This window comes from Macaca fascicularis, chromosome 6 (genome assembly GCF_037993035.2).
Source record: "Macaca fascicularis isolate 582-1 chromosome 6, T2T-MFA8v1.1".
NCBI classification, from domain to species: Eukaryota; Metazoa; Chordata; class Mammalia; order Primates; family Cercopithecidae; genus Macaca; species Macaca fascicularis.
Genome location: NC_088380.1, coordinates 18034722 through 18048436, shown reverse-complemented (window position 1 = coordinate 18048436; position 13715 = coordinate 18034722). Strand labels below are relative to the sequence as shown.

The 13715-nt window shown below is 43.6% G+C and overlaps 1 long non-coding RNA gene across 1 annotated transcript; it reads left to right on the top strand.

Annotated features, from left to right (window-relative positions):
- The first annotated feature begins 296 nt into the window (after window positions 1-296).
- Window positions 297-9592, top strand: LOC102128457 (uncharacterized). The gene is made up of 3 exons (XR_277761.3): window positions 297-1109; window positions 3075-3670; window positions 7999-9592. It is a non-coding gene; the product is annotated as an uncharacterized lncRNA (long non-coding RNA).
- The last annotated feature ends 4123 nt before the right edge of the window (window positions 9593-13715 follow it).

Sequence of the window (13715 nt, the reverse complement as noted above, 5' to 3'; positions counted from 1 at the left end):
CATGCCTGTAATCCCAGCACTTTAGAAGGCCGAGTCAGGCAGATCACCTGAGGTCAGGAGTTCCAGACCAGCCTGGCCAATATGATGAAACCCCGTCTCTACTAAAACTACAAAATTAGCCAGGCATGGTGGCGCACACCTGTAATCCCAGCTAGTTGGGAGGCTGAGGCAGGAGAATCACTTGAACCTGGGAGATAGAGGTTGCAGTGACCCAAGATCTTGCCACTGTACTCCAGCCTGGGTGAAAAGAGTAAAACTCGGTCTAAAAAATAAAAAATAAAAAATAAAAAAAATTCCTGCAGAAAGGGATAGACTGCATTGGGGGCAATGCCAGGGTGGCAGAGGGAGAGAATGATATCTTTACATACTTTTAATGAGGTATGTTTCTCTTCTTCCACTAGATCAATGACATTCATTGGGAGGTCAGGCCCCAGACTAACACATGGGTCAGCTGAAGTGGTGAAGGATGATTTTTCTTTTTAACATGACTTTCGTGGTGATCTTAAACCAAAGTGCTTTTGAACTATCAAAAGCTTAGAGCTAGCGAGGGAAAAGTATGGCTCTCAAAACTAAGAGGGTTTTGATAGGAAGATGAAGACAGAGGTCGGACACCTAGAGCAGAGTCTATCTCAGTTAACACTGGAATAAGGAAGACTGCAGGGTAACTCCTAACACTGGGGAAAGGAATTAACACTGTCCACACCTTTTTGTTTGCTTGTTTCAGTTTCTCATTTTGCTCTTTAGTTAAGAGCCTGGAGAGAGAAAAAAAAAAAAAAAATCAGATACCGTTGATTGTTTCAGCAGGTTGGGGAAAAAGGAGAGACTGTGGTTGATAATCCAGGCTGATGGGTGTGAGGGGTAGGAGAGAAATCTCCATCATATGTATGAGAATCCAAAGGCAGAAAGCTGTTTCCATTTGGAATCCTAAGGCGGGGCATCTTCCCAGACTGCCTGCCCCACACGGAGCACCTCCAGCAGAAGAGGATTGGGCTGGGCCAAGCGCGGAAGAGCGGGGAGGTGCCCACCCAGGCCCCCTCATTTCCAGTGAGGCCTGCAGAAGACCCTGAAAATTTCTCATAGGCCCTGAGGAGGAAAACAACTGAAAGTTAGTAGGTTGTATGCCTGCCGAGGGTCACCAAAGTGTGTGAGGCCAGGAGACCCCGTGGCAGAGGCACAGGAAGGACAGCCCAAAGCTGAGAGCCAGTGGAGGCGTCTTCCAAGTCCCGGGAGAATCAGCGGAACTAGGGGGGAACCAAGGGGGAAATGGCAGAGCTCCTGACAAGGGCAGGGCAGACCTGTGCTGAGAGAGTCGGCGTGGGGGAGCCTGGGCACAGTGACTATGGTGGAAAACCCACACACCAACAAAATGAGGCATTTCCCAGAAGCCAGCGTCTAGAGACGGTGTGGGGATAGGGGACTAGCGCTTCCCTCAATGCCGTGCTGGTTGTGTCCCCACGGCCACAGGGCACCCGGGGAGGCCACAGAAGCAAACTCAACTGGTTGGATAATTCTCAGAGACTTTTCCATCCTTCCTTCCTTTCTTCCTTCCTTCCTTTTTTCTTTCGAGATGGGGTGTCACTATGTTGCCCAGACTGGTCTCTAGCTCCCAGATTCAAGTGATCCTCCTGCCTTGGCCTCCCCAGTGTGCTAGGATTACAGGTGTGAGCCACTGTGCCCAGCAAAAGAAACCACCCGGGGAGGCCACAGAAGCAAACTCAACTGGTTGGATAATTCTCAGAGACTTTTCCATCCTTCCTTCCTTTCTTCCTTCCTTCCTTTTTTCTTTCGAGATGGGGTGTCACTATGTTGCCCAGACTGGTCTCTAGCTCCCAGATTCAAGTGATCCTCCTGCCTTGGCCTCCCCAGTGTGCTAGGATTACAGGTGTGAGCCACTGTGCCCAGCAAAAGAAACCTTTTTTAAAACAGGAAAAAAAAAAAAAAAAAAAAAAAAAAGGGCAGGTACCGTGGCTCACGCCTGTAATTCCAACACTTTCAGAGGCCAAGGCAAGCAGATCACCTGAGGTCAGGAGCTCGAGACCAGCCTGGCCAACATGGTGAAATCCCATCTGTAATAACAATACAAAATTAGTTGGGTGTGGTGGCATGGGCCTGTAATCCCAGCTACTTGGGAGGCTGAGAAAGGAGAATGGCTTGAACCCTGGTGGCAGATTGAAGTGAGCTGACATGGCACCACTGCACTACAGCTTGGGTGACAGAGCTAGACTCTTTCTAAAAATAATAATAGAAAATAAATAAAACAGAAAAAAAAGTTTGAAGAGAAATGTGTTTTTTGAACAAACTGAGTTTTTGTTTGTTTTTGAGACTGAATTTCATTCTTGTCGCCCAGGCTAGAGTGCAATGGTGCAATCTCAGCCCACTGCAACCTCCACCTCCTGGGTTCAAGCAATACTCCTGCCTCAGCCTCTGCCCGGAGTAGCTGGGACAACAGGCGGGCACCACTATGCCCGGCTAATTTTTTTGTTTTTAGTAGAGATGGGGTTTCACCATGTTGGCCAGGCTGGTCTCGAACTCCTGACCTCAGGTGATCCTCCTGCCTCAGCTTCCCAAAGTACTGGGATTACAGGCGTAAGCCACCGCGCCCAGTGAAGTTTTTCACTTTCAAGCTGAGCTGTCCAATATGGTAGCTGCTAGCCACAGGTGGTCCATTGGGTGTCTGAATGGAGATGTCTGCCAGTGTAATATAAACATGGGTTTTAAAAGACTCAGTCCAAAAAATATATATCTAAATTATCTCTTTAATCATGTGGTATATGAATTACATATTTAAACAATGTAGTTTTGACATATGGATTAAATAAAATACATTATTAAAATTAATTTCACCTGTTTCGTTTTGCTTTTTTTAATGTGGCTGAAAAATACATGGTTCACATCTGTGGCTCATGATCTATTTTATTGGACAGCACCATTTTAGAGATAGAAAGCAAGCTGTACTTCTGCCGGTATTCATCCTGAATCAAGGATCAAATATAGGTGTGAAAATTTTCAGATCTGTTAAGTATCTATTGATGTGTAAAACAACGTGACTTAAATCAACATTTATTATCTCGCAGGTCTGTGTGTTAGGAATCTGGGTGTCACTTAGGTGGGCCTACTGGCTTAGGGTCTCTCATAGGCTGAAATCAAGGTGTCACCTGAGGCTACCATCATCTCAAGGCTTAACTGGCGAAGGATGCACATTCAGTCACCCTAGATGGTTGTCGGCAGGACGCAACTCCTCATGGGCTACTGAAATGAGGACCTCTGTTTATTGTTCCTGTTGGCCCAAGGCTGCCCTGAGTTCCTTGCCATAAGGACCTCTCCATAAGGCACCTTGCAACATGGGAGGTGCTTCATCAGAGCCAGCTGGTGACAGAGTACAAGCAAGATGAAAGTCACAGTCTTCTATAACCTGATCTTGGAAGTGACAGCCTATCATTTTTGCCATATTCTTCTCATTAGAAGCAAGTCACTAGGTCCACACGCTAAGTAAGGAGATTGCAGAAGAGCATAAATAGGAGGAGATGGGGATTGCTGAGGGCCAATTCAGACGCTGCTGCCTAGAACCAAGGAGTACACGAAGCACACGCAAGATGGTTCATCCTGGCAGAGGAGGAACAGTTCTTCCCTCATAACTGAGCTGGAGAGGCACACATGGCAGAAGGTAGAGGTAGACTGTTGTAGTTGGCGGTGACAAGTCGTAGGACCAAAGCTGATGACATATTTGTTTATCTCCGTGAAGCAGGAGGCGAGATTGTCTGCTGAAGGAAAGGATGTGCGTGGTTTGAGGGGAAGAAGAAAGTTTGGGAATGACCGCCTAGTAGAGAAACACAGTCCAACTACCAGGCAGTGCCAAATGAAAGTTCAAAATTACCAGAAGTGAAAAACCAGTTCAGCTCACTTGGATGATTTTCTCCACCAGCTTTCAGCTGCCAGGGTACTAGCTCAGACAAAGTGGCAAAACAAATATGCCAGCTCTAGGGTAGGAAAATTTTTTTATCCACATGTGAGTGCAGCCAAGAAACAGTAGTGTGAATTATACTGGTGTATATTTCTCTCCATTTAATTCTTCCAACCCACCCTGCCCAGCAGGCCTCTTTCCACTGAGCAGCCAACAAATTAAATAGCCTGGCGTGTGAGCTTTTGATACAGCTGTCTTGGACCTGCAGTGCATGCAAATAACCTGCTTTATTCCTCTCCGTCCCCTGCATAGTGGCTCAGTGGGCAAAACTCTCCAGCACTTCAAAGAAGATCTGTGACACGGAACAGACCCACGGGCCCTGTCTGCACATTACGGCTAAATATTGATGATAGTGACCTCCAAAATACCACTAGATCTCCCATGCTAAAACTGCTGTTTAAATATAGCTAATATTTACGATAGAAAACATACAATGCTTATGAAACAGTAGGCTCTAGTACACCTTTTAAGATACCCAGAGGTTGGTTGGTTGGTTGATTGGTTGGTTGGTCAGTTGGTTGGTTACGTTTAAAGTCATAGAAAAAACAAGCCAAATAAAGATGCAAAAGCGCATCCCTTCCCACGAAATGCATATGCTTGCTAGGAAGATCATTTCATCCTCGTTTGTGTGAGACTGTAGTGAAGACCCATCAGTCCCAGGTAAACTCAGATGGTTAATTATCCTAATTTACCCATGATCCTTCTCAGAAGTGGTCCAGGAGCAAAGCTGCAGTAGGGAGAATTCATAAGACTGGTCTTGCAGCAATTTCTCCTGGTTCTCTGAGCAACACCGATCATGGTTCTTTTCTGGCAGCTCTGGTCCCTTAGACGAAGCTGACGGTTTCCTAAACAATCCCTCAGGTTATTACTGTTTTCATTTCAGAGTGTATCAAATTCATCAAAAAAGATTTACCAGATGCTTATTATTTGCAAAATACAGTGACAAATGTGGCTGGAGACATGAAAGTATTAAAAAACTGTTCCTGTCCTCAAAAAAACTAATATAATTGTGAATATAACACAAAAATCTGTAGGGTGAAAAAAGTCTAAGTAATAATAAAACTGACATGGAGGACAACTTTAAAAAAATCACAAGTCAGAATATGATTAATTGCAAATATACCCTTGGAAAAAGAGTGACTTTTAGACTCAGAAAATTCATTTTTTTTTTTTTAAACAATAAAGGTAGCTTTTGTAATGACCTGCTACCATTGGTTGAACAAAGCAGAGGAGAGGAATAGCTGTCACTTCAGACAACTTTTTTTTTTTTTTTTCCGAGATAGAGTCTCACTCTGTTGCCCAGGTTGGAGTGCAGTGGCACAATCTCAGCTCACTGCAACCTCCGCCTCCTGGGTTCAAGCAATTCTCCTGCCTCAGCCTCCCCAGTAACAGGGATTACAGGCGTGTGCCATGATGCCGGATAATTTTTGTATTTTTGATAGAGACAGGGTTTCACCATGTTGACCAGGCTGGTCTTGAACCCCTGACCTCAAGTGATTCACCCGCCTCAGCCTCCCAAAGTGCTGGGATTACAGGCATGAGCCACCACGTCCGACAACTTCAGACAACTTTTTAAGTTTGAAAACTGTGAACACAGGCTTTCAGGTGAGACACACTGGGTCCCAATGTTATCGCTGTCACCAACTAGGCATTGGAAAACTCACCAATGCATTCTTTTCTCACCTGAAAAATTGGGATAATCTACCTCCATCGTAGAGTTGGTGAGAGAATTCCTTGAAATAAGCTGCAAAATCATTTACCACATTACCTAGTATACATCAGGTGTCCAATATATAGTTTCTGTCATGATTTGTGTAAGTATTAATAGGAAAATGGCAAGTATCACTTCATCTTCCCTCCACATTTTACAATTGCTTTCATCTGAAAAATCTGGTGCAATTCAAATTGCATATTAAGTCACGAGTGCTGCTTCATTGCCTCTGTAGATTTAAAAGACACAGAGGACTCTCACATGTTCTTGTGTGAATGCACTTTCATTCAAAATGCTTTACATTTTGAAATTGTCAAATTCAGGTCACGTGTGATGCAAAAATTAGTATGGTTGGCAATGCACTTAAACTTGTGCTTACAACTTTGTCTTACCTTTTTCCCTATCATATTAGTTATCTATTGCTACATAATACATTTCTCCAAAAGTGGCAGCTTAAGCCAACACATATTTATTATCTCATAGCTTCTGTAAGTCAGGGAGCTGGGAATGGTGTAATTGCATCTTCCACTGCGGGATCTCTCCAGAGGCCGCAATCAAGGGGTGAGCTGGGCTGTAGCCATCTTATGGCTCAACGGGGGAAGACTTTCTTCCAAGCTCATGAGACTGTTTTGAGGATTCAGTTCCTCTCAGACAGTTGAACTCAGGGTCTTAGTTCTTTGCTGCTGTTGGCTGGCAGCCACCCTCAGAAGTTCCTTGTCACGTTGGCCTCTTCATCATGGCAGCTTGCTTCCTCAAAGTCTTCAAGCCAAGAAGGCAATAAAGAGAGTCCATCAGCAAAACAGAAGTCACAGTCTTTTGTAAGCTAATCCTTGAAGCTTGAAAACCGTGGCATCCCTTCAGCTTAGCTGGAGTTGGTTGGTTAGAAGCAGGTCACTGGGCTTAACCCAAGGGGAGAGAGAATAGCACACGGCCATCAAACCAGGCGATGGCAATCCTCATGGGCCATCTGAGAAGCCTGCCTACCACAGCTGTCTCTTAGAGGATCTTGGTCACTACTTGTCTACAACAAAGATGAATAAAACAAACAACACTGGAAGACAAATTAATGCTACCAAATGCACAGGGTCCTAGAAACAACAGGGGCAGAGCCACATGTCTTCCTGCTGAGGCAGCTGCCTCACTGTTTTTTGTTTGTTTGTTTTTGGGGGTGGGGGGGGGACATAGTTTTATTCTGTCACCCACGCTGGGGTGCAGTAGCACCATCTCAGCTCACTGCAACCTCTGCCTCCCAGGTTCAAGCGATTCTCACGCCTCAGCCTCCTGAATAGCTGGGATTAGAGCCATGTGCCACCACATCTGGCTAATTTTTGTATTTTGAGTAGAGACAGAGTTTCACACCATGTTGGCCAGGCTGGTCTCAACCTCCTGACCTCAAGTTATCCGCCCACCTCGGCCTCCCAAAGTGCTGAGATTCCAGGCATAAACCACTGCTCCCGGCCTGATTTTTAGTATTAATCAGAACTAAACAATCTTGGCATGTCCTACAACACAACCTGTCTGCTTCTTTACAATTGTATGACCTACCGTCTAGTGGAATCTGAGTAAAGTTGAATTCGACTACATTGAACCTTAAAAACTTGAGGAGTACCAGAATGACTGTCAGAAGCATCCATAAGCAAAGAAGAAAAAGAAAAAGCAAAAAACACAGTGCTGAAGACTTTTGGAAATTAGCCCCTAATCACAGAAAGTGAGTAAAATTAGGCCATATGTTTTTGGCCAAAGGATGTGGCTTCTTTGGATCTCAATTTCCTTTTGGAAGCCTGAGTGCTACAACAGATAATCTCTTAGACTCTTTCCATCTCGAGAGTGACCCAAGATTTCACAACCAATTGTTAGTGAAAATGCTGCTGTGCGCTAAGGTGCTTTCCCCTAAATCCAAAAGCCTTCCACCAAAGAAGGGACAGCCCTAGGAGTGATCATGAAGGGTGGCTGCAATGAACGGTTTCACAAACCGCATCTGCAAAGCAGAGCTCAATTTTCTCCCATTTTTGCCACGCAGGAAGCTAGTGAAAATTAGCAAAGCTTTTGAAAGGTTGAGTGACCATCTGGTGACAACAGTGCCACATCAGACACTGAGAAAGGCTCAAGTGGAGGAGGGAACAGAGAAAAAAGCCTGTAGATATTTCTAAGAGGAAAGTGGCCCTGAGCCAGGCATCCTCTGCCCTCTCTCAAAAGGCCTCACAGAGTGGCATGAGCGCCTCATGGGTGCACAATGAATACTCATTGACTGAACAAAGAAAATTGGGTATTCAAAGGTTTTAGGGGGGGTTGTGTGTTTATGTAAGATTGATATGAGATCTTTCAGCTGCACATTCACAGAAATCAAGGATGCAAGATGAAGGTATGTCCTCTGATATACAGCAAGGTCCAGTTGACTCACTGAACTGAGAAATGCATGCATACCTGTAAAAGAAATAAACAGCTAGCTTCAGTACATGGCCTAGAGAAACTGGAATCAGAATAGAACGAATAAGATGAACTGGAAATGTCATGTTTTTGAGCTACTGTCTCTAGAATACAGAGAGTGGCATCAGTTGGAGTCCTTAACATTTGAAGCTTCTTGGCTAAACTAACTTCCCCCAGAGAGGGCTAAGACTGGTAATACCATGTCTGCCTGTGACTCTCCTTCTAGTCAAGCTTCCGAGTGGGCTCCACCTCCATTCAGGATGATGGTAGTTACACAGCTCATGAAAGAATGTTTTCACTGGGTTACAAAGTCCTAACAGACATTTTTTTTTCTTTTTTAAGAGTTCTGTGTAATTTTTTTCTTTTTTAAGGGTTCTGTGTTTTTTAATAGTTCTAATCTCATATGAGATGATATCAAAGTTTAGCTCTCAGTGGGAAATCATTTTTCCACATTCCAGAGAAACAGGAGAGAGCCCCTGAGTTCTATGAGTAGTACCGACAATCATCGCCTACAGGGAAATGATATTTTGGGCAAGCCTGCATTCTTTTATGAGCCACAAAACCATATAGCAGGAACTTAGCTGCAGAGACCCTGTAATAAATACATTCCTTCCACCAGCTCTTAGACATCTGGTTCATAAATTGCTCCATTTGACAGTGAACGGGGAAAATGGATGAGAAACGTGGCCTCAAGCACATAATGTATATATGGTCAAAGAGTCATGACCCATGTGGCCACATTACCAGATTATATCGTGTTCTCACTTTCTCTACAATAGGATAAGCACCAACAGGATAGATATACACTCCTCTCTCCAATTTAATTACACCTTTATTATTACTTTACTTATATGCGCATAAGCAGCAACAGCTAATGTAAAGTGGAAATTGTAATACAATTTCCATATTGTATCTTTGCTGTCTACAAAATTATATAAAAAATGTGTCTCACCCTTTAGTTGGGACCATTTAGAAACCTGACAGCAATTACACAGAGTGTATTGGAGTCACCCGCACAATCTCCTAATGGCAGCTTGGCCCAAAGCCAAGCTTTAAGCCAAACCTCAGGGAATTCAAATGTAAAAGTCAGCAACATTAGAGGTAGTGATTCAGTTTGGAGAAGATATCGCCTTTCGTGATTTATTACAGCCAGAGCTTTCAGTACATTTAGAAGATGGTCTAGCTTAGTTGCATTTTCAAAGGAGTGCCACTGCATAAATTGAGGAACATCTGAACTGGAGGCTATCAGAATGGAAAAGCCTGACTAGGGCTTGAATTATGTGGAAAGCGTAACTCGTAGAAATAGGTCCTCAAACACACAAGAATCTGCAAAAATGAGCTCTACTTTCAACCCCCCAATATCTAACTTGTGATCATTTGGCAGAGAAGGGTCTGTTACTGTCAAGTATTTTTAAATGACTGCAAAGACATTAACTCCCTAGGTTCAGGATAATCATTCAGTACCAAGAATAAACATATAATTTAAAATATTAGTCTTGCCGGTGCTTGTGATCTATGACTAAGCTGCACTTTCACAGAGAATTCCAAATCTCTCCTCTCTGCAACCCAAGAGAATCTGCACAAAGACTTGGTGACCTTATGAATTTTCACAGGTTTTCCCCAGTGGATGTCTTTGGTGTCTGCTATCTCAACTGCAGATGCACCGGTGAGTCGGTAAATCTTTTCGAAATAGTTCTGTTCTTTCATACTCAGTTCAGATTTGGGAGAAAAAAAGTAGGAGCGACAGTTCTATTTAGAACAAAGCAGCTTAGAAAAAATATGTTAGGCTTGTAAAAATGAATCTATCTGTACATTTATTTTTGTCAGAAGAAAACAACATCATAAACTGCAAGTCCATTTCCCACTAGCGTCTTCGTTTTCATGTTTTATTGCATTCCACAGTGGTTTTGCAACCAGCTATATCAAGAGTTTCCAAGAAAAATGTAAACAAGGATTTTGCAGTGACTCCAGCTAGAACACATGAATACGACTGAGAACAGAATATCTCGACTTACTTTGGTCAATTTTGTAGTAAGTAAATAAGTAAGATTTTTAAAAAGTAACTTAAAAAAAAAATCTCTACTGAGCTATCTGGAGACAAAAGATGGTGCTACATTCCAAATCACCAAGGTCCTTCTGGCACACACATCAGAAAGTGAAACATATCTGCCTCGAAGGAACTGGGCAGAGATGCTTCTACCTTTAGGAAAACAACCCCATTTTCATAATAAGCCTATAAATCATATAGTTATTACCTGGTGCTTATTTGTAATGGGAAACATCCTGGGATATTATCCATGTATTTTTTTCTGGGATCTGTGGCTCTAAAGCCCTTTCCCCAGCTCAGGCCACTTCCACTGCCTCAAGAAAGGAATAACTCAAAGGACAAGATCATCAGCTCCACGCATTTATTCACTTTTTTTTAACAAACATTTATTGAGCCCCATGTATGTGCAAGACACTGTCCTAAGTGCTGAAAAATAAAGCAGTGAACAAATTAGACCCAGTCTTTATCTTTATTGACTTTTGTATTCCAGTAGGGAGAAGTCAATGAACAAATAACTAGAAAATTTAAAAAAGTAAAGTACTAGTTGATGAAAATGCTGTAGAGAACAATCAGATCAGATCATGGGGCCAGGCATAGTGGCTCACGCCTGTAATCCAGCACTTTGAGAGGCCCAGGTGAGTAGATCACGTAAGGTCACAAGTTCAAGACCAACCTGGCCAACATGGAGGAATCCCCGTCTCTACTAAAAATATAAAAATTAGCCAGGCATGGTGGCGAGTGCCTGTAATCTCAGCTACTTGAGAGGCTGAGGCAGGAGAATCACTTAAACCCAGGAGGCAGAGGTTGCAGAGAGCCAAGATCATACCACTGCACTGTAGCCTGGGCGACAAAGCAAGAGTCCATCTCAAAAAATTAAAATTAAAAAAAATTAAAAAGATAGTGGTATAAAGAACAGAGGGACAGGAGGCAGGCTGCTACCGTCAGCTTTCGAGTTTAAAAAGCCTAGGTGGGCCCCAGCCTAAAAACACTGGAAAGTAATTCTCATACCAGGCAGAGGTTCTTTTTTCTGTCCTAAAGATAAGATGAAGTTTGCTTCAGTGAGAAGAAAGAGGGGAAAGAAAGATTCAGAGGAGACAAGGAAGATTGAGAGTTGATGGGTGCCTAAGAAGAAGCCCTAAGCCCCAATCTCTCTCCTTCCAATCCCAAAAGAGCACTGATAGGCTTGAAACCTACACCCTCTTCCTGGAAGGAGCCATACACGTCCTGGGAAAGCCATAAGATCCCAGTGCCGGCCGGGCGCAGTGGCTCACACCTGTAATCCCAGCACTTTGGAAGGTCAAGGCAGGCAGATCACCTGAGGTCAGGAGTTCAAGACCAGCCTGGCAAATATGGTAAAACTCTGTCTCTACAAAAATACAAAAAAATTAGTTGGGCAATGGCGGGTGCCTGTAATCCCAGCTACTGGGGAGGCTGAGGCAGGAGAATTGCTTGAACCCAGGAGGCAGAGGTTGCAGCGAGCCGAGATTACACCACTGCACTCCAGCCTGGGCGACAGAGCAAGACCCAGTCTTGGGCATGGGCAAAGACTTCATGACTCAAACACCGAAAGCAATGGCAACAAAAGCCAAAATTGACAAATGGGATCTAATTAAACTGAAGAACTTCTGCACAGCAAAAGAAACTATCAACAGAGTGAAGAGGCAACCTACAGAATGGGAGAAAATTTTTGCAGTCTATCCATCTGACAAAGCACTAATATCCAGAATCTACAAATAACTTAAATTTACAAGGAAAAAAAACCATCAAAAAGTGGGCAAAGGATATAAACAGAAACTTCTCAAAAGAAGACATTTATGCAGCCGACAAACATATGAAAAAAAGGTCATCATTACTGATCATCAGAGAAATGCAAATCAAAAGCAAAATGAGATACCATCTCACGCCAGTTAGAATGGTGATCATTAAAAAGTCAGGAAACAACAGATGCTGGAGAGGATGTGGAGAAATAGGAACACTTTTACACTGTTGGTGGGAGTGTAAATTAGTTCAACCATTGTGGAAGATGGTGTGGTGATTCCTCAAGGATCTAGAACTAGAAATGCAATTTGACCCAGCAATCCCATTACTGGGTATATACCCAAAGGATTATAAATCATTCTACTGTAAACACACATGCACACGTATGTTTATTGCGGCACTATTCACAATAGCAAAGACTTGGAACCAACCCAAATGCCTATCAATGATAGACTGGATTAAGAACATGTGGCACATATACACCACGGAATACTATGCAGCCATAAAAAAGGATGCATTCATGTCCTTTGCAGGGACATGGATGAAGCCGGAAACCATCATTCTCAGCAAACTAACACAGGCACAGAAAACCAAACACCACATGTTCTCACCCATAAGTGAGAAATGAACAATGGGAACACATGGACACAGGGTGTGGGGGTGGGCATCACACACCAACCCAAATGTTCATCAATGATAGACTGAATTAAGAAAATGTGGCACATATACACCATGGAATACTAAGCAGCCATAAAAAAGGATGAGTTCATGTCCTTTGTACGGACATGGAAGAAGCTGAAAACCGTCATTCTGAGCAAACTATCACAAGGACAGAAAACCAAACACTGCATGTTCTCACTCATAGATAGGAATTGAACAATGAGAACACTTGGACACAGGGCGGGGAACATCACACATTGGGGCCTGTCATGGGGTGGGGGGCTGGGGGAGGGATAGCATTAGGAGAAATATCTAATGTAAATGACGGGTTGATGGGTGCAGCAAACCACCATGGCATGTGTATACCTATGTAACAAACCTCCACACTCTGCACATGTATCCCAAAACTTAAAGTAAAAAAATAAATAAATAAATAAAATCTTTGTTTACATTTTAAAAAAATAAATCCCAATGCCTCAGCACAGTGAGCACAATAGGGTGGTTACCCAGACAGGAGGTCCATCTAGCAGCCCTGCGGGAGGCACGCAGGTATTTCTCTGGAGGTCATGCCTGGCAGGCATCCACTGTTAGAGCCAGGGGACCCCAGAGCATTATCTGAATGAACTAACGACCAACAGGCAGGCAGAAATGAGTGCTGTGGATTGATGACAGGGACAGCCAGACCCCCTCCCATCCCCACCAGGCAGAGGTGCCAGGTAAAGCTCCTTGGAAATGAGGCTGGACCCCATTAAAAATAAGGAGGGTGGGTGGGGACGAAATTAACTTAGATAAAGGTTTTGCTGCCTGGCAGAATGAAGGTTTGTAATAGGAATTAAATTCCATTATTGGAAAATAAATTAAGTTACATTTCCTGCACTCGGGAATCTGTGGCTTTTGATTTGCACTCACATGGTCTTGAGGCAGGAGGGAGAGGGAGAGGAAGGGAGGGAGGGAGGAGAAAGAGAGAGTGTGTTCAGATTTATTTCCAAGGCCAGAGACTACAAAAGAAGGGTGGATGGAGAAGAGCTGGTGAGGGAGACTTTCCTCTCAGGAAGTCTGTCCCAGGGGCCAAAAGAGCTTCACTCCTACACAAAGCCGTATCCAAGTTGGAGCTCCCACACTAGGCTCCCTTCCTTTAGGGAGCTGGGAGT